Below are 26,505 nucleotides of genomic sequence, written 5' to 3'. Positions count from 1 at the left end.
GGAGCACTCTTGGCTGCAATGTCTGGCCTACTTACTGGGTCAGTGGAAACAGTGCAGAAGACTTCCATAGATGGTAGAGACAGGAGTAACCTCTGATTCACTCTCACAGACAAGGAACTAGTTAGTTGGTCTTGTCTGAAAGAGGTTCTCAGCAACCATTGCCCTTAGCAACCTGACCAGGCTTAGTCAATTCCATAGTTCCTACTTTCTACCCGGAGATAGACAGATCAGAATCCAGTTACCAATTTCTGTCACAAAGATCTTCCTACTCTCTTGGGTGTACAAAGATAGGGAAGACAAGAGAAAACTTTGAATATTGGAAAGAATACAAAATTTGAAATCAGAGGACATGAGACTGAAACCAGGCTCTGTTACTACTAGTTCAGTGGTACAGTGGATGGAGTGTTGTGTCTGGAGTCAAAAAGATGAGTTCAAATCTGATCTCAGACACTGATTAGCTGTGTGACCCTGGGTAAGTAACTTAACCTTTGTTTACCCCTATTTCTTAAACTTTAAAATAGGGACAATAACAATATCTACATCAAAGAATTTTCATGATGATCAAATGAGATAATATTTCTAAAGCACTTAGCAAATGTCTGGCATATAGAACATGCTGAAATACTATATTGCTATAATGATGATGATGCAACATTAGAAAACACTTACAATTTCTGGGTCACAGTTTCCTCATTTGTAAAGTGAAGAAGAATAACTAAATAATTTCCATGGTCTCTTATAGTTCCAAATCATCTAAATTCTATGAAATACTATGTCCTGTGTCTCCATATTGATAAATAAATTACAAATGATAAAGTGAATTTGAAATTGTAATGCAGGGAAATAAATACAACTTAATATCTATCTTACAGTGTTTAAATAATGACTAAAATTTGTTGGATATGATGACTGAAAAATGACATAGAACAACTAATTTAAAAGAAAACATATTTAACATAAGGTATGAAAGAATTGTATTCTATGTCAAGGGTGTATCAACCTGTACAATAATCAATAATTCAGAGAAGGGAACACAGCTGATAGCATAGCATACGAAAAGAGAGAGGGAAGGAGTCCAGTAGCCAGACATCATGAAAGTGCTTTAGAAATATTTTCTTATTTGATCCTCATGAATACCCTTTGAAGTAGGTATTATTATCCCTATTTTAAAGTTTAAGAAATAGGGGTAAAAAAAGGTTAAGTTACTTACCAAGGGTCATAAAGTTGATTAACTGATTAGTGTCTGAGGTCAGATTTGAACTCATCTTTTTTACTTCAGACACAACACTCTATCCACTGTACCACTGAGCTAGTAGAAACAGAGCCTGGTTTTGACCTCATGTTCTCTGACTCCAAATTCTGTGTTCTTTTCAACATGCAAAGTTTTCTCTTATCTTTTACTATCTTTGTACACTGAAGAGAATAGCAAGATCTTTGTGACAGAAATTGGTAAGTGGCTTCTAATCAGCATCTATCTCTGGATATACATACATACATATCATATATTTTAAAGAGGCCATCCTTGATCTAATTCTAGTATTATTTATGTAACCATATCAGCACTGTGGTCAGCACATAATTTAGTGCTTCTGACAAAATCATTTGAATGGTAGCTGTAGATTTATTGGTTATCAGCCTATTAGATAGGGCCCCATGACCAAAAAAGCTAGTTGAGCTTATCCCAGGTAGCAAAGAATGTACCTGAGAACCAAGTAATTAATAGCATTAATTTAAATAGAAGTTAATATAAAATATAGAAAACTTTTACTGGCAGATGAGTTAACAGAAGCAATGGTACTGAGGAAGTCAGAGGTAAGCTGTGTGGCAAGGATCTATAAAAGGCTGTTCCATTGGGATAGTTATGACAAGGAAGAGTGGGTAAAAGATAAGAGTCAAAACTGGTAAGTGGGTCAAAATTGAAGTCACCCAAGCAGATAAATGGAGACAAAGAGAAAAAGCTGGAATCTGGCATAAGCACAGACCATAAATAAGAAATATATTTTTAGACATTGCTAATATAAATATTAATTAATTTAGGGACTATGCTTATTCATTAAAAGATTTTATTTTCTTTTCCAATGGAGGAAGATAATGGAATAAAGAAAATATTTTAATTAAAAATAATTAAGAAGTGAATCCAGAGGACAAAGGGCTCCCCTTGCATAATGAGAAAAGAGTAGAAGCCATGCCCTTTCCTTACTACTTCATGATGCTGAGTAGGTGCTATCAACTACTTTAATAGAAATTGACCTGAGACAATGTCAGGAGTCTTCTATCTGAGGATACCTTGAGTAGCTTTTTCATACTTTACAACTAGAAATTCAATAAATTTTTTGCACTGTTAAATCTCTTTGATTTTTCAATACTATTTGACGTTTTCTTTAGTAACACACATTGCTCCTCTTTTATACATGTAAATACTGTCCCATAGGAGTATTTGCCAAGGTCACATCCACCAAATCACAAAAAAAGAGCAAAACAAAAAGAAAACAAGACAAAAACAAAAGAGAAACCTTTTTGGCAATTCCAAACTAACTTTTCAAAATTTTGATTTTGAGTATTGTTTTCTGCACATACCCTGTATAAAATTTTTATTTTGAGAAAGAACATAGTGGTAAGTATATAACTTTAAAAAAAAAAAAACTTCTCTTTGTATCATAAGTGATAAAAAGACAGTGAACTTTGGATTCAAAAAGTGACTTTTTTTGGACTAGATGTGTTATTTAATTGGTGTAGGGATCTCCTAGTATAGAAATTTCTGTGAATTCAGATTAACAACTGGTATACAACTTAAAACTTGCCTTAGAGATTCCCTGGATCCTTAAGAGTCTAAATGACTTCCCCAGGATCACACATTTGTCAAAAGAGTATCTTCCTGACTTTGAGGTCAACTTCTGTCTACTAGTCTGCACTCAATAATAACATAAAGGTAAATAATAAAACAAGGGGAAGTTTACCACTGAGTGAATCTCAGGCCAAGGAAAGTCAAGATGAATAAAGATGCAGCCCTTGTGGTCCAAACATATTTTAGAATAGACCTAAAAGTCTGTGAAAGAGATTTCTTATCTCCTCCATCTTATCTTGCCCAATACTTGGACATTCTTGGAGAGTCCCTTAATAGCTCCAAGAGGAGAGACTAAATTAAGTCCTCAGGAATCACCTGAAATCCAATGATCTTTCAGGACTCTCAGATCTACTAGCATTTAATGTAAAGCCCTCGGAGGAAGAGAATGTGAGCATAACAAAAGAAGGATAGTTCATTCTTACAAAATGAAGAATATCTAATTAAGTCTTGGGAGGATTGCCAAGGGGAGAATTTTGATTGAGAGTAGAAAAGAAGGAAATAAAACCAAAGTGACTGTGAAAAGCTGATGAAATTTTTTTTGAATGTCAGAGTTTTAAAAAATGTTTATAATGGAATTGGGCATAGAGAATAGTTAGTTATACTTTGACTCTTTAGATTTTAATTATTAATCAATGCCCTGGCTTTACATAGCTATAGAAACAATACATTTTCCTCATTTGAAAAAAAAGCTTGCCTTTAATATTTCCGATCAGATGCTTAACAGAGGGAAATTGAGGTTTTATGTGACCATCAGCACTGAATTAACAAAAAGAATGCAGCCTGCTAGAAATCAGAAAATCACTAACAACTTAAATGGAAGAAGCTATCCATTAGCAATTTAACAAGAAGAAAATTATTTGGGTAAGCCATTCTGCTACCCACATTTCAAATACTGTCCCTTTTGGAAAACTAAAGGGTGCTTTCTTCCAAGGCTGGCTCAGTTGGCATGTCAATGACCAATGCTGGAAAGCCACCAGTTTACCAGTCAGCACCTAGACACTCCCAGGACAATCATGTTTGGCCAAATGAATATGATGGAAGGCACCACCAATGGAAGGATACTTTTGTTTCTGTTGCTCACTTATTGGGGAGTTCACAACAAATTAGTTTTCCCTGAATGATAAATCAGAGCGGAAAAAAGTGAATGATTTATATATTTAGTGAAAAACAAAGCTGGGAAAATTGGTTCTGTCTTAGGGAAAGAAAAAAGAAAGAAAGAATAACATCATTTATAGATTACATCTGCTTCTTTCCCCTATTTCAACAACCCATATTTACATGAACTGTGCATATATGAGTCTGGTCATTAAAAAAAAATCTGGACATGACATTTGATCTTTGTAAAATGAATATAATATGCTGCCTGCTTTACAGCATATTATATTCATTTTACAGAATATGAAACTGACTCATATTGGTTAAGTAACAATTCTATGGTTATTTTGTGAGCAAACATCAGAGCCAGGACTCAAACTTCAGGTTAACTGACTCTAAGACCAGTGCTCTTTCCATTACACCATACCCCCTATGAATTAGATTTGTTCTAATTCAGATTTTTTTAAGGCAATTCAGATATTTTATTTCAAGTCTTTCTCCCTTCTCCTTCTTTCTCTCTGATTATTTTCCATGGAATCATATAACCTAAAATCATGAGCTTCCTAGGTTGTCTGAGAGAGCTGTGGAAACTAGGTGGCATAGTGGATAGGCTTGGAGTGAGCAAAAGGTGAGTTCAAATCCTGCTTCAGATACTTATTAGCTGTGTGACCCTAGATAAGTCACTTAACTTCCCTCACCTTCAATTTTCTCACCTATAAAATGAGGATAATAATAGTGCCTTTATCACAGTGTTGTTAGGAGAATCCATTTAGAGAACTCATTCAAAGTGCTTTGCAAACCTCATAAATGCTAGCTACAATTTGTCAATAAATATTTATTAAATGCCTACTACATACTAGGCACTGAGCTTATTGTTGGGGATCCAATTACAAAAAAAAAATCCCCTGCTGACAAGAAGCATACAATCTAATGGGGGAAGACAACATACAAAAGAAAATTGTGTAAAGATAAATATGATGGGTGCATGGAGGAGAAGCCAAAGAAGTAAAAAAAAAAAAAATAAGTGCTGCCAGAGAAATAAAAGAAAACCAAAATGAGTCTTGCTAGGAAAAGTGAATAGAGCAATGGATGTGTAGCTTAATGAAGGATTTACAGTTGTGATGATTATGTTCTAAGCAAATCCAAATTCCTTGAGGAACCCCTATGGATAGTAAAAAAAAAAAAAAAAAAAAAAAAGAACATGGTATGAACTAGAACAAAAATAAACAAAAAAGCCAAACAATGCAAACAAAAACACCTTTGAACTACCACTACCTAGGACCTGAAAGAAGAGGTCTTTACTCCAAAGATCAAGGACTCCTGGTAGGTGACAACATCAGGAACCCTTGGAAACTGTCCCAAATTCAATGACATCACACAAATAGTCAATTCAAAAAAGAGACCTGGGATGAAAACCTGAAACCACCAACATCTGAGAGGTGATTACACAAGAATATGATGTGAGAGTAGCAGGAAGGGATTATGGATCTTCCCTGGTAGCTCTGCCTGAAACAAGCAGAGAAACAACCTTTACCTATATAACAACTTTGCCTGGAGTAAGCTTAGTGAAGAAATAGAGAAACACAGCTTGTTTAAGTAAAGTCCTGGATGTGCATGTGTATACTTGCAAGCAGGAGAGCTGAACCCAGCAGACTTCAGAGATTACTTCCAGCTCTCAAATCTATAAAATTGTGTTTGTGGATGAAGTTGATTGTAAAACAATTGTAGAGCAAAGAAATAATTTTAAAGGAGTGGTAGGTGAACTGAAGGGGCAAAAAAGGGGATATTTTGGATTTGAGGGACATGTGGAACCTATCAACAGATTGGATTAAGCATGTTCTGTGAATTATATAGAGGATGAATTCATGTTGATTAATTGCCTTATATACTTATTAAAGTCAAGCAAATTTCAAACAAATAAGGAAGATTATGGCAAGAATTTTTAACTTTATGGCCATGACATAAAACCAACCATCTGGCAGTATAAGTAATAAAATACATTTTTGACTGATAAACACAAAACTTCCAGATTTATTTGCAGAATGGATGAAGCAGAAAATATTTTAAATACACTTATCAAACCAGGTAGGCATTCACAACTGCAGATATGAGATCATTGAAAAAAAAAACTACATTTTTGAAAGGACTTTTCAACTTTTATCTATTTAAAAGTCCATATGCTTGACATCAGTTTTAGCACTGAAGAGAGTAAATAACACAAACAACATTTGAGCAATTTATCCAAACTGGATGTCCCAGAGATATCTCAAGCAGAAAAAATTCAAAACTCCTCATTATCTTTCCACCCAAACTCTCTCCTCTTGAAAACACCACTATTTCTGTCAAAGAGACCAACATCCTTCCAATCTTCCAGGTTCACAATCTGTGTTACCTGTTCTTTTCAGTCTACTTCATCCCGTATGGCCAATAAGTTGCCAAGTTTTGCCATTTTTATATCTATAACACTCTCAATTACAGACAAAATGTGTCATTTCCCAAATATTCTTTTGATTTTCTTTATGTTATTTATAGAGCTATTCTATTCTTCCCCCATTTCTTTCAGTCACCTTTCCTGTCAACTTTTTTTTCAAGCAATATCAGAAATCTCAAAGTTTTTAACAGTCCTATAGGTCAAATAACATGTGGTTAATATCTAAAATTATCAGCAGTGTCATAAAGAAGAATGTAGAACAGAGAGAGTAATTGAATGGTTCACAAGAAAGCACAATGGACCAGGAGGGAGAAGATGTGAATTTTAGTTTCAGATTTTCCAATATCTGGAAATAAAATCTTTGGAGAGTATTTTTTAAATCTTCCTTGGCCTCAGTTTCCTTAAAAGAGGATGTTGACTACTGATAGACACGGTTCCTTCAGTTCTAGAAAATTTATGTTAAACTGCATTGTTCATTTTTCTTTTGTTGATCTGAGATCTCTACCTTTAGGCTTTATAAGAGTCTGGATTAAAACTTTTTATGAATGATTCTTAGGTGGCTGTTGGTCCCAGGATCTTTCTTCAGCCTCTTGATATTTGTTTGTTTGTTTATTTCTTTTAAAATTTTATTGATGTGTTTTGCTTTTAAATCACATTTATTTCTGAATATATTTACTTCATGCTTCCCTAACCAAGTTTCTGTAACAAAGGTGAAGAAAAATGCAGTAAGATCAAATGACACTTAAAATGTTTCAGACAAGTTTTTATCTTACATCTCTCCTCTCTTTTTCAGCCAAGTTCTATGAAAAAAACTCTCAGTACTCATAATCTCCACTTCTTCTCCTTTCACTCACTCATCAATGCTTTGCAAGCTATCTTCTGATATCATCACTCAACAGCAACTACTCTCTTCAAAGTTACCTGTTATCTCTTGATTGCCAAATATGATAGTCTTTGCTCAGTTCTCACCATTCTTTAACTATCTGCAGCATTTGACATAGTTGGCCACCCTCTGCATATATATCCTGTTCTCTCTGTGCTTTTAAAAACTATTCTTACCTGGTTCTGCTCTTCACTCTCTGACAACTCCATTTCCATATCCTATACTGGATTATCAGCCAAATCATGTCCCCTAAATGTGGCATTCCCCCAAACTTTTGTCCTTTTCTCCTCTATCTCTACATTCTTTCTCTTTGTTACTTCATTGATTTTCAAGAGAATAACTTTTGTTTCAATATTAAAGACACAGCTCTCTAAATGCAATTTCAGTGTCTCCTCTGAGTTTTAGTGCCAAATCATCAATTGTTTATTCAACATTTCAAACTAGATGTCTTAGGGGTATCTAAAATGCAAAATATTCAAAACTGCTCTTTATCTTTCCACCCAAACCTGAAAATATTTTAGATATATATCAAATCAGGTAGGCATTCACAACTGTAGAAATGAAATCTTTCCACTCAGATTCTTCTTTTGAAAATATCCCTGTTTCTGTCAAAGAGACTACCATCCTTCTAGTCTTTCAGGCTCAAAATCTCAACATTATCCTGGATTCCTCACTCTACCTTAGCCCATATTTCCAATCAGTCATCAAGTTTTGTTTTTTTGTTATTTGTTTTCTTTTTACATTTTTACCCCCACAACAGTATAATATTTATAAACTCTTCTCTTCATGCACTCTTTCAATTTTGGAGGCAATTTCCCCAACTCCTAATAGGCATAGATATCCCTCAAAATTAAAGGAATACCCATGCAATTTTGGGGATATCTTTTTCATATTAACTTGAGTACCCAGTTCATTGTGTTCTCTATGTCAATTGCTAGTTACAGTTAATGATTCCTTTACATTATTAATTTGAACAGTCACTAGTGTCCCAATATCATTTAACCAACAAATGCCAATTTATTTATTTACAGAGAAGATACAGTGAGAACAGTAGCACAAAAAATCACTCCCAAACTGAGGGCGCAATCTCTCCCTAAGCCCCTTTACTTCCTGGGAAGAATTGGCTTTAATTTAAAGAGATTGCCACAAGCATTTGCCCTATCAAGTTCAATGCAACATAGCTTGTTGATGAGTGTTTTTTTTTGTTGTTGTTTTTTTTGGCTTGAACAACATGATATGTTGCTGACATCTCTATCCGCTGCTGAGTTATATCCCACAGATCATTCTTTGGAGATATATTAGACTCATCCATAGTTCTAGGTCCATCTTCTCAAAATTCCATATGTACCCCAAACACTTGATTGTTGTAATCTGAATTTTCAAATCTTGAAGATTGTTCCATCTCTAATACTCCTTTCCCTGAGAGCATGAAAGAATATAACAGGTTGAGAATGAATGTTGGAACCATGTGGCTTCAAAGCCCCATGGGGCCTCACCTATGTAAAATTTTATAGCATTTCATTCACTTCATCTGAACATAACCAGGAAACACAGAAAGTGATATGGCTGGTTAATAATACCTTTTGTATTCACATTAAGTTCTGGCTTGGTAATGCATGAAAAGGCACACAGTCAGCAGATGAGAAATACTCTTACAATACTGAAACATGCTCTGAGGCCAATTTAGAAAATTTCACCAGGCAGAACATGTGATTTTTAGGTTCCTGCCCCCCCTTCCTCATTTTCCCTTAATGCATCCTTTTTATTTTCTCTATCAAAACCAACAAAACAATACAAAACTATACCCATTCCCAGAGGGTGTATGGTTTTATTTTTAAACCATTATTCTGACCCTTGAAGGCAGTGGCATTCTTACAGGACAATAATTTCTTTATTAAAATATATGTTTTCTCAAAAAGTGCTTTATCATTATTTATTCCCTAAATTAATAACGGTGACCTCATCTAAAATGCATCCCACATTTCATATCTGTAGAATTCTTTTCACTAAAAAAATAATAATAATAATAATAATAGAAATCCATTTTCTCTCTCTCCCATCCTCTACCACATTGAAAAAATAAAGGCAAATTTCTTGTAACAAATACACAAAACTAATTCCATCTATCTAGCTGCTCTTTAAATCTATCAATCAGTCACATTTCTGTAATTGATAGTGTAATTCATCATTAGTCCAATGGAATTATTAATGCTTTTTTTTGCAGAGTCCATTAATCTCTCTCCCACCCCCACAATCAGTCTCTGTCTCAGTTAATTGTTTTTTTTTTTTATACAAGATGCCTTACATTGTCTTCTTTTTATTTGGTTCAAAAATTTCTCTTTGTTTTCATTAATTCATTGAATCTTATTGTTTCCTTTGGTTTCCAAATAGTCCTTTACTCCCAAAATGATTTCTGCATTTGGTCAAAATAATTTCATTCTCATTCATTCTTCTAGGGGTCTTTTTTTTTTTTTACAATTCTAATTTCAGTTTTTTCTATCATTTCATTTCTTTCAATAATTTTTCCTCTTAAATGCTGTGCTTCCCCTGAAATTGCTTTATTGAGGGATTACTTCTTAAATTTATTTTAATTCATAGTTATTCTTCATTGACTTTGGTGTTCTCTTTTGTCTATTCATATTTTTTCTTATTGTGGTTATTTTTTCAACATTCAAAGTTTTCAGGTTTACTATGTTATATCGAATTCCCTGTTTCAAACTCTTCCCCAGCCTCACCTTGATTCTGGCATTTTATTTATTCACTTCTTGACAATGGAAAAGCTTGCGTCTTTTGATATTATTGCTTTCTGTATTGTATGTAGAAGACCTGGGCTTCTCTATGGCCTTAATGTAACCATCTTTGCTGCAAGTATATGGTATGAGGGAGCTCTGTAACCTATGAAGGTCTAGAAGGACTGGAGTAGGAGGTAGGTTGCGATTACCTTACTAGGGTGCTTCCAATACTTTCTTCAGAGGGGAGAGAGAAAGGGAAATATTAATATATGGGAAAATAAAAGCAACAGGGTTTGGGTCCTCACTTTTGTCAGCTCCTCAGGAGATTAAAGATATTCTCATCTCTTCTCTGGTATAAAACTGGGTCATTGTATTTATTCAAAATTCAGTAGCATTATAACTGTTCTTTCTGCTTATATTTTTGGAATCACTAGGTACATAGTTTTCCTATTTCTTCTCCAATTCTTTCTTCAGGTGCTCAGATCTTTTCTTTTAAGCAGTCTGGTTCTTATGCAGCCAGCTGATTATTTCATTACATTTGTCAAAGATTTTCTGTTTGTCTTCATCACCAATTTTACTTTGTAGTTTCTCATCCTCTGTGTTAGCCTTCATGTTGAAATATAAAATTTAAGAGATTTCTTAGAATATGCTTTGTCTCTCTGTTGCTCATCTTCAACCTTGTATTTCTCAGCGCCCTGGACCATTGTCTTGATGGTGGTGATCCTGTTCTTCTTGCCTGTGCTCTTATTCAAAGCAGAAATATCAAGGATGCCATTTTCGTCAATGTTAAATGTTACTTCAATCTGAAGAACACCCCTGATGACTGGGAGGATTTTTGTGACTTTAAACTTGCTAAGGCTTTGTCATTGTTCTTTTACCTTCATAACCTTGAATAAGCACAACAGGCTGGTTGTCTGAGTAAGTGCTAAAGGTGGGGATAGTAGTTTGCATTTCATCATAACTCTACCAGCAGTTTCAATTCCAAGGGAAAGACAAGTGATATCCAACAGTTGCAAGTCCTGCACATTCTCAGATTTAACTCAAGACAAAATGGCACCTGGATGGCTGCACCAAAGTAAACAGCTTTATCAGGATTCATACTCTTGTTGAGCTTCTTGCCATTGAAGAAGCTTCTGCACTTGGGGGATCTGAGTGGAACCATCCACCAAAATGATGTCACAAATCTGTTATTTACATACCTTGGTATCTCTTATGGTCTTTTGCACAGGATTCAGTGTGCCATGGAAGAGGTCAGCATTCAGCTCTTCAAAATGGGCCTAGGGATATATCTCTAGGTATAGAAGTCAATACCTCCACAGAAGGGGTCAATACAATCAGTATTAATCATATGATTCCATAGGAGTAGTGATTATAAGTTCTATTTATTAGGCCCCAGAGCTGTGAACTGCAGATTGTATGTTCAATTGCTTAATCATAGGAAGCTAACTAGAGGCCCTCCACCCCTGTTTTTCTTTGTTGTGGTGACCAAGCCCAGTGTGGTGTAGGGGACTCAATGAAATGAAAAGTCCTCCAACTTACTTTTGTACCTCTGGACCATTCTCTCTTGTCCAATAAGAGCAGATGATCATCTTATGACCATTTAGTCAGTGGAGATACCCCATGCTTCACCCAACCTGAGATCCCTCTGTTGACATACCATTTCTAGTTGGCATATCATATTTTGGCCCATGCAGCAAGATCTATCAACCAATGGGATTTTGTACTTTGTAGAACCTCTTTGGGATATTCAGGTATCAAATATAGTATCAAATATTATAAAAATAAGGCCCTAGAAGAAGGGGTCATCTCAGATCATGAGGAAGATCTGAAGTCCATTTCATTAGAGGGGACCATGGACTCATTGTGCCATTGGCTCAGAGCTCTCTTTGCCTCAGTCTCTTTTGTTGTAGGTTGGACAATTTTAATCCCCATAATCTGAGTCCATCAAAGGCAGACCAGCAACTATTGAAGCACAAATTTAATTTAGCACCTTCCCTTTGATGGTTATCTTCATTTTTATCCTGTATATAGAGTTATTTTTATATTGTCTCACCCATCAAACTGTAAGCTCCTTGAGAACAGGAACTTCCTTTTGCTTTTGTATCCCTAGCACTTAATACAGTGCCAGTGCTTAATAAATGTTTGTTGATTCACTTACAATCATTCCTCCTACCTCATCTTTCAACAACTGTAAGTGAAATCAATGAAAAAATAAACCAGATAGAGGCAATGTGTGTGTGTGTGTGTGTGTGTGTGTGTGTGTGTGTAATCTTTGAGCTCCTACCATAAAATATCAGATTTAGCCCTCCTTTTATCTATTGCTTTAAACTTTCTGATTTTTATCTCTAACAGACATGAAAATATTATGTATTTATTTTATGGAGATAAAAATATGATGTACAATTCCATTATTGGCCATGATCAATGTGCAAGTAAGGAGCAGTTGGACCTAGAAATTGCATGCTTAAAACCATTAGTTGGTATTCTGAACCAGACTAGCCTCCCTGTTAAAATAAGCAGGGTCTGACCACTGTATTCTCCTCTTCCCTATTCACAGATTTGAGTAATAATCTTCTGTGTGACCCTTTCCCCTCTTTTACTTGGAATGGGAGTCACCTCTAGCTTTCCAGCTTGATATGAAAAGTTGATGTCACAATCAAAATTTCCATCTGTTCAGCCTTGTGAGGTCTGTGAGCTAATAAGATAACCTTTCCCCCTAAGGACTCATTTTCATTCTCAAATCATTATTTTAAAACATGCTCAAAACCCAGGATAACACAGAGGATTCTAAACCATGATCCATAGAAGTTAGCATACAAAACTTTATGCACTCAACAGTCTTGTTTTGTTAATCACCTTAACAAACACTAGAGCATAATAAGATGATTGGTATTCTTTTTAGGCTACCTTGAACCATCTTTCCCTGGTTGGTATCAATTCCCACAATTTTACTAAAATTTGTTCTTCAGTGGTCACCAAAGACCTTTTAAGCAAAATGTCAGATACTTTTCTTCAGGTGTCTTGCTTGACCTTTCAATCACACTTGATGCTTTTTAACCACCCCTTTATTCTCTTTACTCTGGATTTCTATGTCACTAAATGTATTCCTTAACTCATGCTATGAATACTGCTGTCCTTCACAGGCTTCTCATATTCCTTGCACCCACCCCAGGGTTAGATTTTCCTCCTTCTTTTCTATATTTTATATAATTTCTCCTTTGATAACCACACATCTTCCAATATCTTCAGTTACTTGGTCTATGTGAATAATTTCCAAAACTATATATCTCCAGTATAAATCATAATCTTGAGCTCACACATTATATTTGCAGCTGTCTTCTTACATTTATATCCATACATTACATTTAAATTCATACAGATATCTCTTTAGCACTCCTGACTCAATGTTTGCTACTGAATGAATCTGAGTTCTCTCAAACCTATTCCTCTTCCAGTTTTCCCTAATCTTTTGAATGATAAAATTATTCTCCCCATCATTGAAGGTTAATACATGAGTCATCCTTGATACTTTACTTTTTCCATACCCTACATAAAATTGATTATTAAGTCCTATTTATTTTATGTCCATATCTCTCCCATGATACCCCCACCCTTCACAGTGAAATGACACTACTTCAGACACCAATTAGCTGTGGCCTCATCTGTTACAGTATACTCCTGCCCAGTTTTCTCATTTCATTTCCTATAATGCATCCTTCACTACAAAGACAGATTAACCCAATATGAGCACGTCATTCCTCATTTCTGATTTTCCCCTATCCAATGAAGTTCAATTCATCCACCTAACATTTATTGAACACTTACTATGTTCAGGGGCAGCTAGGTGGCACAGATGATTGAGCACCAAGCCTGAAGCCAGGAAGACCTGAGTTCAAATATGTTCTCAGATACTTACTAGCTGTGTGACCCTTCTTAAGTCATTTAACCCCATTTGCCTCAGTCTCCCTCACCTGTAAAATGAGCTCGAGGAGGAAATGGCACACCATTCTAGTATTTTTGTCAAGAAAACCCCAAAGGGGGTCATAAAGAGTCCAACATGATTGAAACAACTGAATATCATCATCAACATCATACTAAGTTACAGACATTGTACTAAGTTCCTAGAATACAAAGAAAGACAAAAAAATCATTTCTATCAAGGAATTCACAGTCCAATGAGAGAGACCCTAGGCAGCAACTCTGTACAAAGATATATATAGAATTAATTCAACTAGCCTCAGATGGGAAGTTTTAAGTTTATAGACAACTAGAAAATAGTTCTTGTAGAAGTGGTGATTTTTTCACACAAAGTCATATCTAATTAATTGGAAAAACATCAGTTGCTCATGGGTAGGCTGAGCTAATGTAATAAAAATGACAATTCTACCTAAGCTAAATTACTTATTCAGTGCCATACCAATCAAACTACCAAAAATTATTTTATAGAGTTAGAAAAAATAATAACAAGATTCATTTGGAAGAACAAAAGGTGCAGAATATCAAGGGAACTAATGAAAAGAAATGCAGAGGAAGGTGGCCTAGTCATTCCAGATCATAATTGTATTATAAAGCAGCAATCATCAAAACTAGCTAAGAAATAGAATGATGGAACAGTGGAATAGGTCAAGTATACAAGACATAGTAGTCAATGGCTATAGTAATCTATTATTTGATAAACCCCAAGACCCCAGCTTCTGGAATAAGAAGCCAATCTTTGACAAAAAACTGCTGGGAAAACTGGAAAAGAGTAAGGCAGAAACTAGGCATAGATCAAAATCTCACACTGTATACCAAAATAAAGTCAAAATGGGTTCATGATTTAGATATAAAGGCTGATGCTGTAAAGCAAACTGGGAGAGCAAGGAATAGTTTACCTATCAGATTTATGGAGAACAGAAGAATTCATGACCAAACAGGAAACAGAGAATGTTACAAAAAGCAAAATGGATAATTTTGATTACATCAAATTGAAAAGATTTTGCACAACCAAAGCCAATGCAACTAAGATTAGAAGGAAGGTAGAAAATTGGGAAAGAATTTTTACAACTGGTCTCTCTGATAAGGGCTTCATTTCTAAAATATATACAAAATTAAGTCAAATTTATGAGAATACAAGTCATTCCCCAATTGAGAAATGGTCAAAGGATATGAAAAGGCAATTCTCAGGTGAAGAAATTAAAGTCATCTATAGTCATATGAAAAAATGCTCTAAATCACTATTGATTAGAGAAATGCAAATCAAAACAACTCTGAGGTACGATATCACACCTATCAGATTGGCCAACATGACAAAACAGGAAAATGATAAATGTTGGAGAAGATGTGGGAAAATTGGAACACTAATGCATTGTTGGTGGAGTTGTGAAATGATCCAACCATTTTGGAGAGTAACTTGGAACTATGCCCAAAGGGATATAAAAGTGTGCATAGCCTTTGACCCAGCAATAGCACTTCTAGGGCTATATCCCAAAGAGATCACACAAATGGGAAAAGGACTCACATGTACAAAAATATTTATAGCAGCTCTTTTTGTGGTGGCAAAGAATTGGAAATTGAGAGGATGCCCATCAATTGGGGAATGACTGAACAAGTTGTGGTATATTAATGTAATTGAATACTATTGTGCTATAAGAAATGATGAACAGGCTGACTTCAGAAAAAAACCTGGAAAGACTTGTATGGACTGATGCTGAATGAAGTGAGCAGAACCAGGAGAATGTTGTACACAATAACAGTCACATTGTGCATTCACTAATATTGATATACTTAACCCTTCCCAGCAATACAAGGATCTAAGACATTTCCAAAGGCCTCATAATGGAAAATGCTATCCACATCCAAAGAAAGAACTATGGAGTTTGAATGCAGATTGAAGCATACTATTTGTTATTTTTTTTTCTTCCGTTGAGCTGTGTTTCCTCTTTCTGGTGGTTCCTCCAATTGGTTCTAATTCTTGCTTACAACATCATTAATGTGAAAATACATTTAATAGGACTGTATATGTATAGCCTATATCAGATTGTGCACCCTCTTGGAGAGGGTAGTGGGGAGAGAGCGGGATAAAAATTTGGAAATATGGAAGTGATTGTTGATAAATCAAAATAAATTAATTAAAAAAAGAAAAAAAGAAATAAATAAATTTGCATGAAAAAATAAAAGAAGTGGTGATTTCATCTAGGACTTGAAAGAAATTGGGGAATCAGAAGTGGATGTGAAAAAACATTCAAGGTATAGGTAACAGTCCTTGAAAGCACTTGGATAGAGTTGTGGGATAAAGTGTCATGAGTGAAGAAGAGCGAGGATGCCGTATCACTGGATTGAAGAGTACATGAAAGGGAGTAAAGTGTTAGATAACAAGAAAGGTAGGAATATGACAGATTTGGAAGAAATTCCAAAGCCAGAGGATTTTATATTTGATCCTGAATGTAATACAGAATGAATAGAGGCCTTTTTTTGTTTGTTTTTTGTTTTTGTTTTTTTAATGGAAGGTGATATGAATGCATTTTAGGAAGATCAATTTGACAGATAAATGGAAGATGGATTGGAGGGGAGAGTCTTGAGGAAAAGAGACCAATTAGCAGGCTATTATAATAATTCAGTCACAAATTAAAGAGGATCTGTATGAGGGTGCTAGAATTATCAGATGAAAGAAGATGGTATATACAAGTAAACAACAGGAGTTGACCAATAATTGAATATAGAAAGTGAGAGAGATTGAAGAGTTGAGGATGACACCTAGGTACTAGTTTTGGTTTCAATGTCCATGATAACTTTGGGGATTTTGACACCTTCTAGAGTAATAAGTGAGTTGGAGAGAAAAGAAGTTAGAGGTAAATATAAAGAGTTCACTTTGGGACATAATGAGCTCAAGACATCTATAAGACATCCATTTTGAAATCTCTAAAACATATTTGGAGATGTGAGACTGGAGACTGGAAGAGAGGTTAGGACTGGAAAATTAGATCTGAAATTCATATCCACAGAGATGAAAATGAAAACCATAGGAGCTAATGAGTTCACCAAGGGAAGTAGTATAGAGAAAGGAGAAAAAAAAAGTATCTCAGGACAGACCAGAGAGTGGGAAACCCCTGCTGTTAGGCTCCTAGACTGTCATTAAAGGCTCTTCACAATCTAGATCAAATATATCTTTCCAGTTTTATGTCAGTATGGAGGATGTGAAGTGAGTCAGCCTTGTTTTGATTTACATTTCTCTAATTATTAGTGATTTGGAGTACTACTTCAAGTGTTTGTTAATAGTTTGAAATTCTTTTGAGAAATGTTTGCTTATAATCTCTGACAATTTATCAATTGGGGAAATTCAATTTATTTGTGCTCAAATACCATCCATCTATTTTCCTCCTCTTAGTCTTGGATTCTTGAATTTCCTCATATATATGAGTGCAATATATCTCCTTAATATACAATGCTATCTCACCCCACATTTTACATATATGTTTCTTTTGCACAAAGTATACTTATCTAGAGCCATGGTCAAGTGATGGATTTCACCACACCAAATCTCAGTGATACCTATGAAGTCAAATTTACTTCCTTGCATTAAAACTTTAATTCCTTTTCTTGGCTGCCTAAACTTTTGGCATATGTATAAATATAACTTTTGACGTTTCTATTAAAAAAATTGAGACCAGGGGTCTTAAAACTTACTCCTTTCTAAATCATAGTTTTTCTTGGAAAAATAGCATGTCACACAGCCACTCAACTACTATTTCCCATTTTTCAGATAATAATTCTATTTTCTGTCCCTTACAATCATTACTTTTGCATTACTCAACTTTGGCACTTGGAGTAAAATACTGCTCAGCTAAAGGCTTTTAATTAAGTGGAAAGTTCTACATCAAACAAACAAATATAATTGTTTGAAACATATTTCTGACCAGTGACCCAGTAACAAGCTAATAAAAATGAAATATGTGATCTTTGGTTTATGTAAAGGAAAACAGAAACATTCATTTTAAAAGGGATTGTTCTTCAAATAAATTTTAAAAATTGAAAAACTTGTAGTTCATCTCATTAATAAAGAATAGGAAAGAAAATCAAATTGACCACTTTTTAACTGAATAAGCTAAAACCACAAAATAAGAAAAATAGTTACCAGGAAATTCCATGCAGAATTATATGCCAGCAAACCTAAGAATTCAAAAATAGAAGATTACATATAGATTAAAATACTTAAATTAAAATAGAAATCACAAATACTTTAATTTCCAAAAATGAAAGTGAAATAGCTACAAAAAAACTATCCAATAAAAAAATAGTGAATTTACAGGAAAATTATATCAAACTTCTAAAGAATAATTAATAATCCAAATTATATAAACTAATCTCCAACACTGAGAAATAAAACATTTTCAAGTTATTTCATAGGCTGAATTGGTCAGAGAAAATCAAAGTAAAGAAAAACAAAGACTAGTATCATTAATGAACACTGTTTCAAAAATTTTAAATGAAATCATGCCCCTGCACTCCATAAATGACTATAGCAATTGCTCCAAAATCTCATTCATTAAGATCAAGTTATACTTATAATATGAATTCAAGGATTATTAAATCCAGGAAAATAACATAAAACTATTTTAGCAAAAAGGAAATCACTGCTAGAAAACAACTAAAAGTGAATTTCAAAAATGGAAAAGAAAAAGTTTGGTCTCAAAGAAGAGATAGAAGACAATTCCCTTACTACTTTGTCATGCTAGAAGGGCTATAGGTATTGCAAAATATATTCAATTTTTCAATAGATTGGTGTATTTTGCTGAATTTTTTGTTTTCTTTTTTTTGAGATTTTTTTACTTAGGATGGTTCTCTTGGAGGTGACAGAAAGAAAAGCACGGGCCAAAATTTAGGCAATGTAAAAATAAATGATGTTAATAAAATTTAGCTAATAAAAATGAAAGCTCAATTCAAAATAACTACAATTTGTGTAAAGTATTTTGAAGTCAATTTATCATATATACACAATTCTTGTACAGGTGCAATTACAAAGTGATTTTTAAGGAAACAAAGAATAATTTAACTGATCTGAGAGATAACTAGCTCATGACAATGTAATAAAAATTATAATACAAAGCCAATCAAAATACCAAGGAGTTATTTTGCAGAACAACAACAATAATAATAACCATGACAAAATTAATTTAGAGGAACAAAATAACTAGAATTACAAAGAAAATAATGGAGAAAAGTAGGAATGAAGTAGCGTGACATTCTAGACCTCAAACTACATTATAAAGCATTATGGTAAATATATATATATATATACTGAATGAAAAGAAGAAAAGTAAATCAAGGAAATAATCTAGAAAAAGGAATAATAAAAAATAATTAGACACAATAGTCCAGTTTGATTTAATTGAAAACATCTTGGAAATGCTTGCTTTATTACATAAAATTTAAACAATAAATAAATTTTTTAAAAAAAGAAAACATAAATTACCTGTTAACTCTATCTGATAATAATTGCTGGGGAGACAAAAAATTAGTTTGATAGAAATTAGGTGTGGACTACGATTTTACATTATTTACCTTAACAAACTAAAAATGAATTAACAGCTTTAATATTAAAGGTCATACCATAAACAAATTAAGGTGAGAACTAGATAAAATGTCTTCCAGAGTTTTTGATGGAAGGAAAATGTTTAATAATATCAAGGATAAAGTCTATTAGATAAATAGAAAATAATGAAAAAAAAGCACTCCTATTTATAAATTGCCAAAGGATATGAACAAAAAAATCCACAAAAGTATCACAATCATAAAAAAGAATGATCCACATCAGTAATAATAATCAAATCATAACAATGCTGTGATTTGATAGAGGTTATACATGTGTAATCACACAAAACATTTCCATATTAGTCATTGTGTTGGAAAAACTCAAATAAAACAAAAGAAAGAAAATGAAAATAGCATGCTTCATTCTGTATTCAGACATTACCAGTTCTTTCACTGGAGATAAATAGCATTTTCCATCATGAATACTTTGGGATTGTCTTTGACCATTGTATTACTGATAATAACTAAGTCAATCATAGGTATTCATCATACAATATTGATGTTACTGTATGCAATGTTCTCTTGGTTCTGTTCATTTCACTCTGTATCAATTTGTGAAAGTCTTTCCAGGTTTTTCTGAAATCGTCCTGCTCATCATTTCTTATGGCACAATAATATTACATTATAATCATCTACCAGAATTTGAGCAAGCATTCCTCAGTGTCTAATTCTTAGTGACTACAGAAAGAGCTGCTATAAATATTTTTGTACAAATAAGTTCTTTTCACAAAGGATTTATGTTAAATTAAAACTGACAAAAGTTAAAGTAAGCAAAACCAGGAAAACCAATAAACCTAATGACTATTGATTAGAAAGAACATAATAGATTAAAACAAAAAATTAATTAAATTTGAATTCTCTGAAATTATGACCAGACTGGACCCACACCTTTCACATTTTGTTTGAAAAGTTGTGGGATTATGGGTATGGAACACTGAAGAGAATATTAGAATTTTTTTTAAGATTCATTAATTTATTTATTTTTAGTTTTCAACATTCACTTCCACAAGATTTTGAGCTCCAAATTTTCTTCCCATCTCATCACTCCTCCAACCCTAAGACAGTGTGCATTCTGAATAATCTTTCCCCTACTCTGCCCTCCCTTCTATTTCCCTCCCCTTCTCTTATCCTCTTCCTCTTCTATTTTCCTATAGGGCAGGATAGATTTCTATACCCTATTGCCTGTATATTTTATTTCCCAGTTGCATGTGAAAACAATTTTTTAACATTTGTTTTTAAAACTTTGGGTTCCAAATTTTCTCCCTTCTTCCCTCCCCACCCACCCTCATTGAAAAGGCAAGCAACTCGATACAGGTAAAACTTGTGTAGTCATTCAAAACCCTTCTGTAATAGTCATGCTATGGAAAACTAACTATATTTCTCTTCATCTTATCCCACCCCCCCATTTATTCTATTCTCACTTCTGACCTTGTCACTCCTCAGCAGTGTTTGCTTCTGATTAACACCTCCCCCAATCTGTCCTCCCCTCTATCATCACCCTGCTCTTTTATCCCCTTCCCCCCTATTTTCCTGTAGGGTATGACAGCTTTCCATACCCAATTGAGTGTGTATATTATTCCCTCCCTAAGCCAAATCCAATGAGAGAAAGATTTACTCATTCCCTCTCACCTTTTCCCACTTCCCCTCCACTGTAAAAGCCTTTCCTTGTCTGTTTTATGTGAGATAATTTACCCCATTCTACCTCTCCCTTTCTCCTTCTCCCAGTATAATCCTCTCTCACCCCTTAATTTTATTTGTAAGATATCGCCCATTCACCTTCAACTCACCCTGTGCTCTCTATCTATCAATCTATCTATACATACAATTTTTTCCCCTCCAACTACCCTAATACTGACAAAGATCTCATGAGTTACAAATATCATCTTTCCATGTAGGAATTTAAACAGTTTCAACCTTAAAAAGTCCCTTATGCTTTCTTTTTCCCGTTCACCTCTTCATGCTTCTCTTGAGTCTTGCATTTGAAAGATGGAAAGCATTCCATCAAGAATGCTGGAAAGCCCCCTATTTCACTGAATGACCATTTCTTCCCCTGAAGGATTATAATCAGTTTTGCTGGGTAGGTGATTCTTGGTTGTAATCCTATCTCCTTTGCCCTCCAGAATATTACATTCCATTCCCTGTTGTCCCTCGATGAAGAAGCTGCTAAATCTTGTGTTATCCTGATTGTGTTTCCACAATACTTGAACTGCTTCTTTCTGGCTGCTTGCAATATTTTCTCCTTGACCTGGGAACTCTGGGATTTGGCTACAATATTCCTAGGAGTTTTCCTTTGGGGATCTCTTTCAAGAGGTGATTGGTGGATTCTTTCCATTTTTATTTTACCCTTTTGTTCTAGAATATCAGGGCTCTTTTTTTGATCATGGCTTTCAGATAGTCCAATAATTTTTAAATTATCTCTCTTGGATCTATTTTCCAGGTCAGTTGTTTTTCCAATGAGATATTTCACATTGTTTTCTTTTTTTTTTCATTCTTTTGGATTTGTTTTACAGTGTCTTGATTTCTCATAAAGTCACTAGCTTCCAGTTGCTCTATTCTAATTTTTAAGGAAGTATTTTCTTCAGTAAGCTTTTGGACTTCCTTTTCCATTTGGTCAATTTTGCTTTTTAAGGCATTCTTCACCTTATTGGCTTTTTGGATCTCTTTTGCCATTTGGGTTAGGCTACTTTTTAAGGTGTTATTTTATTCAGTATTTTTTGGGGTCTCCTTTAGCAAGCTGTTGACTAGTTGTTCATGATTTTCTTGCATCACTCTCATTTATCTTCCCATTTTTTCCTCTACTTCTCTTACTTTTTTCTCAAACTCCTTTTTTACCTCTTCTGTGGCCTGGGACTGACTCATATTTCTCTTGGAGTCTTTGGATGTAGAAGCTTTGACTTTCTTTTCTTCTTCTGGTTGCAAGTTTTGATCTTCTTTGTCACCAAAGAAAGATCCTATGGTCTGGCTTTTCTTGCACCTTTGTTTATTCATGATCTTAGTCAATTACTTGAGTTATAAACTCTTTGTTAAGGTAAGGGTCTGCATCCAGTGTGTAAAATGTACTGTCCCAAGCTTTGGGGGTTTTGTGCAGCTTTTTTTCAGAGATACTTCTAGGGACCTGTAAATTTTCAGTTCTTCCAAGGTGGTATAATCAAAGACAAGGTGTTTACTCCTTTCCTGGCCTGTGCTCTGCTCTATGAGTGACCACAAGCACTCTTATCTGCCTTGGAACTATGGGGAGGATTCCCTCTCCACCACTGCCACAAGCTCCACCACACCAACACTCCTCTTCACCCCATGACCACCACCCAGAACTGTTACCAAGATACCAGCACAGGCAAAGCAAGAGAGTCCTGCCTCAGCACCAGCAAAGTGATCCCTGCAAACCCCTCTAATCAGCTGCTTGATCCCCCTCTGTCTGTGGCCCAAGAGCTCCAGAAGCAGTTGCTACCCCAGGGCTGTGCCAGGACTGGGGCCAGACTGAACTCCTCTTTGACTGTGGTCACAGACTTCTCCTACTGACTTTCTAAGTTGTCTTTGGCATTTGTGGGTTGAGAAGTCTGCAAACCGCCACAGCAACCTGTGATTCAGTCCCCGGAGGCCTGCTCCAGATCCACTGAGGCCTCATCTTTGCCTGCACACCACACTGAACTGTGATTCTTTCCTAGCCCAACAGGATAGACCTTTCTATTTAACCATCCAGGTTGTCTTGGGCTGGAAATTTGTTTCACTCTGTCTTTTTTGTGGGTCATGCTGATCCAGAATTTGTTTAGAGCCGTTTTTACAGGTATTTGGAGGGGTTTGGGGGAGAGCTCAAGCAAGTCACTGCTTTTACTCTGCCAACATGATTCTGCCCGCCAGAATTTTTTGATACATTGGTTATTTTAAAATTTCTTTTGAACCTTTCTTTAAATTTACTTATAAGTGATGGCTCTCTTTGTGAAGACTAGGGAGATATATATATATATATATATATATATATATATATATATATATATAGTGAAAAGTAGGATATGAAAACACTCAACAATAATTTATTTAAAGAAAGTTTAATTAAGGAAGCATACAGCACTGAGGAGGGGAAAGGCAACTCTATTTATGTGGCTAATGTACTATTTAACTAGGGCAAAGGTTTGAGTATGAATCAAATCTAAATAATTTTAAAAACTATGACAAAGAGACCCATTGTGGGTGGCAGAGTGGAAAAAGATGGCCTTGGTTTTGTGAAGACCTAAGTTGAAGTTCTTCCTCTGGCACATATGGGTTGGGTAACTCTGGTCCAGTCACTCACCTTCTAAGTGTCTAAGGCAATTTTCTAAGATTGCAGAAGTTGTAGGGCAAGTATCAGTGTGCATTGGAAAGGGAGCATCCTCCTTGGGAGCTTCATATACCAATAAAATCATAGGTCTTATATAAAAATAAAAATTATCACACACATAATGATCTCTTTATGATACTAAAAAAAAGGATTGCTAAATAGCAACTAGCATAGAACTCCCATTTATTTTCATCAGAGGCTTCTTTCAACCCCTAATTCCAGGAATGCTACTGTTCTGTGATCTTTGTGGTGACAGCAACAGTTCTCAGAAATTACCCAAAGGAAATTAAGATTGGAAAGGGGTCAGAGAGGAAATTTGTTGTGTGAGTTCAGATTGAAACATAGCAAATTAGAAAGTTTTGTGTGATATACAAAAAATGTTCTGGGGAGAAAAAGTATATGAATCTTAATGAGAAGTCCACCTGAATGTGTCATGCTGTTCTGGATGAATATTCCTTACCAGCTGATCTGCAGTCACAACTGAGGATGTTTTAAAAAGAAGAGATTTATCATAGTGTAATGGAAATGGTTTAATTGGTCACTTGGGATTAATCATGCACAACAAGCTCCAAGTGTCATGGAATCTTACCAGACCCAAACAGGGCTGAAATGTCTAGGACACAAACCAAAATCTGTTTTGATGATGGAGGTGTTTCAGTATGTGCAAGTACTGAGCTATGAAAGGAAAGTTAGGAAACTTTTGGCTGGCCAGAACACTGAGAAAAAAAAAAGATGAAAAAGTGAAGAGGATTAAAGTGGAAATACAGAGGGCACCCCAGCATTACAAGTAGGGCAAGATCTTTTCACATGAAGCCAACATTTAGAAGGCCCTGGGAACATTTAAACACCATAGAAAGCCATAGGAAGAACTGAACTTAGCATCTAATAGCAACAATAATAAAAGAGGTATCCCCATCCTCTCTTTGGAAGAGTAGGCTTGTTATCTAATATCTCTAGGTGGTAAAAAAAAAAAAATTACCTGGCATTTACATAGCCTTTTAATTTTATAAAGTTCTTTACATATATTATCTCAATATTTCCCTAAGGCCCTGTTTCTCATGGCAAAGCAAAATTGTCTGGAAAAAGTGAAAGTTCTTTTATCTTCTTTTTAGTAAATAATTTATATGTATTCTATTTTAAATAATCTATATTCCCCAATGTATTGCTCAACTCCTTTCCCAAGAGCCATTTTTATAACAAGAATAATTTTTAAAAACAATTTAACAAAACCACAAACATATAAAATTATGACATTATACACAATATTCCACAATTGTAGTTTCCTATTTCAACAAATAAGGGGGAAGGGGGACGGAAGAAGGCATTATTTTTTCTTATCACTTGCTATAGTTATGTTTTGTAATACTTTCCCTCAAATCATAAAACTTTCTGGGTTTCAATTTTGATTTACAATACAGAGGCATTTTCTCCCTCTCCACTTCTTTTTACTTTTCCCATATTTGTTTCTTTTGTCTTTCCCTCTGTCCACATAGGGTATCACACTCTCAATTGTGGGTGCCCTGCCAAAGGGAATGTAAATTTTAATCTCTGAGTTGTGTTTGCTTGTTTTACTCTTAAAGACCAGCCTTAACCCCAAATCACTCTGGCTCTCATTGATTTGCCAACAATAGGACCCAGACCAAGCCCTAATTGGTCATTCTTTGGGCCCAGACTGGCTCAGAATGAATGTAAGTAACAATTATTTTTGTTTTGGCCAGAAATCCTAAGGGTCTTCCCCTCTCAGATCTATTTTTTAAAGAGGCCATTCTTTGCCTCATTTCTTATTAAGCCTTAATCAGTGAATGGACATTGTCTCAGTCAAACTGGGACCTGTCAAAGACCTTAGCTTGAAAAGGCCAAAGTCTCCTTATTGCATCCTGGGCCATCTCCAGTAGTCCTGATCTATATCTGGCCACTGGACCCAGATGGCTCCAGAGAAGAAAGTGAGGCTAGTGACTTTGCACAGCCTTCCTTCACTTCAATCCAACTCACTTGCATGTCATGGTCCTCTTTGAGAATGATGGACAAACAGCAACACAGAGACATTATCTATCTCTCCACTTTCTTTCACTTCTCCTATATTTGTTCTACCTTTGACTCTGGAAAAACTTTCCCAGTCACTCATGCTCAAATCCTTGGTATCCTCCTCAACTTCCCATTCTCACCCACATCACCCATTCAATCTACTGCTAACTCTTCTTTCTACTTTCATAATTTCTCTCATATATGTCCCACACCCCAACAGTGATCACCTTATTGCAGATCCTCAAAACCTCTTACCTGGGCTATAGTTGCCTGGACAAATTCTGATATTTGGTCACCCAATCTCAACTTTTTTCTATTCTAATCCATTCTCCTGTCAGAGTAATTTTTTTGAAAGGTCATGTCTGACCATGTCACCCTCTATTGAATAAACTTTGATGACTTGCTATTGCCTCCAGGAAGAAAGATAAAATCCTCTGGCACTTATGGTCTTCATAATCAGCTATATTCTTACACTTTATTTCCCTATATATAAAATCTATGATTTAGGTATACTTATCTAACTGCTGCTTCCCATCCATCCATCCATCCATCTATCCATTTATCTTTCTTTCTTTCTTTCTTTCTTTCTTTCTTTCTTTCTTTCTTTCT

At 34.9% G+C, this 26,505-nt stretch overlaps 1 pseudogene; it reads right to left on the bottom strand.

The window, feature by feature from the left end:
* Positions 1-10,433: 10,433 nt before the first annotated feature.
* Positions 10,434-26,505, bottom strand: part of LOC114037320 — a 159,113-nt pseudogene continuing 143,041 nt past the window's right edge.

Source organism: Vombatus ursinus, unplaced genomic scaffold (assembly GCF_900497805.2).
Source record: "Vombatus ursinus unplaced genomic scaffold, bare-nosed wombat genome assembly UNPS02000582.1, whole genome shotgun sequence".
In the NCBI taxonomy this organism is placed as follows: domain Eukaryota; kingdom Metazoa; phylum Chordata; class Mammalia; order Diprotodontia; family Vombatidae; genus Vombatus; species Vombatus ursinus.
Note: the sequence above shows the minus strand (reverse complement) of the source record. Positions and strands in the feature narration are given on the sequence as shown.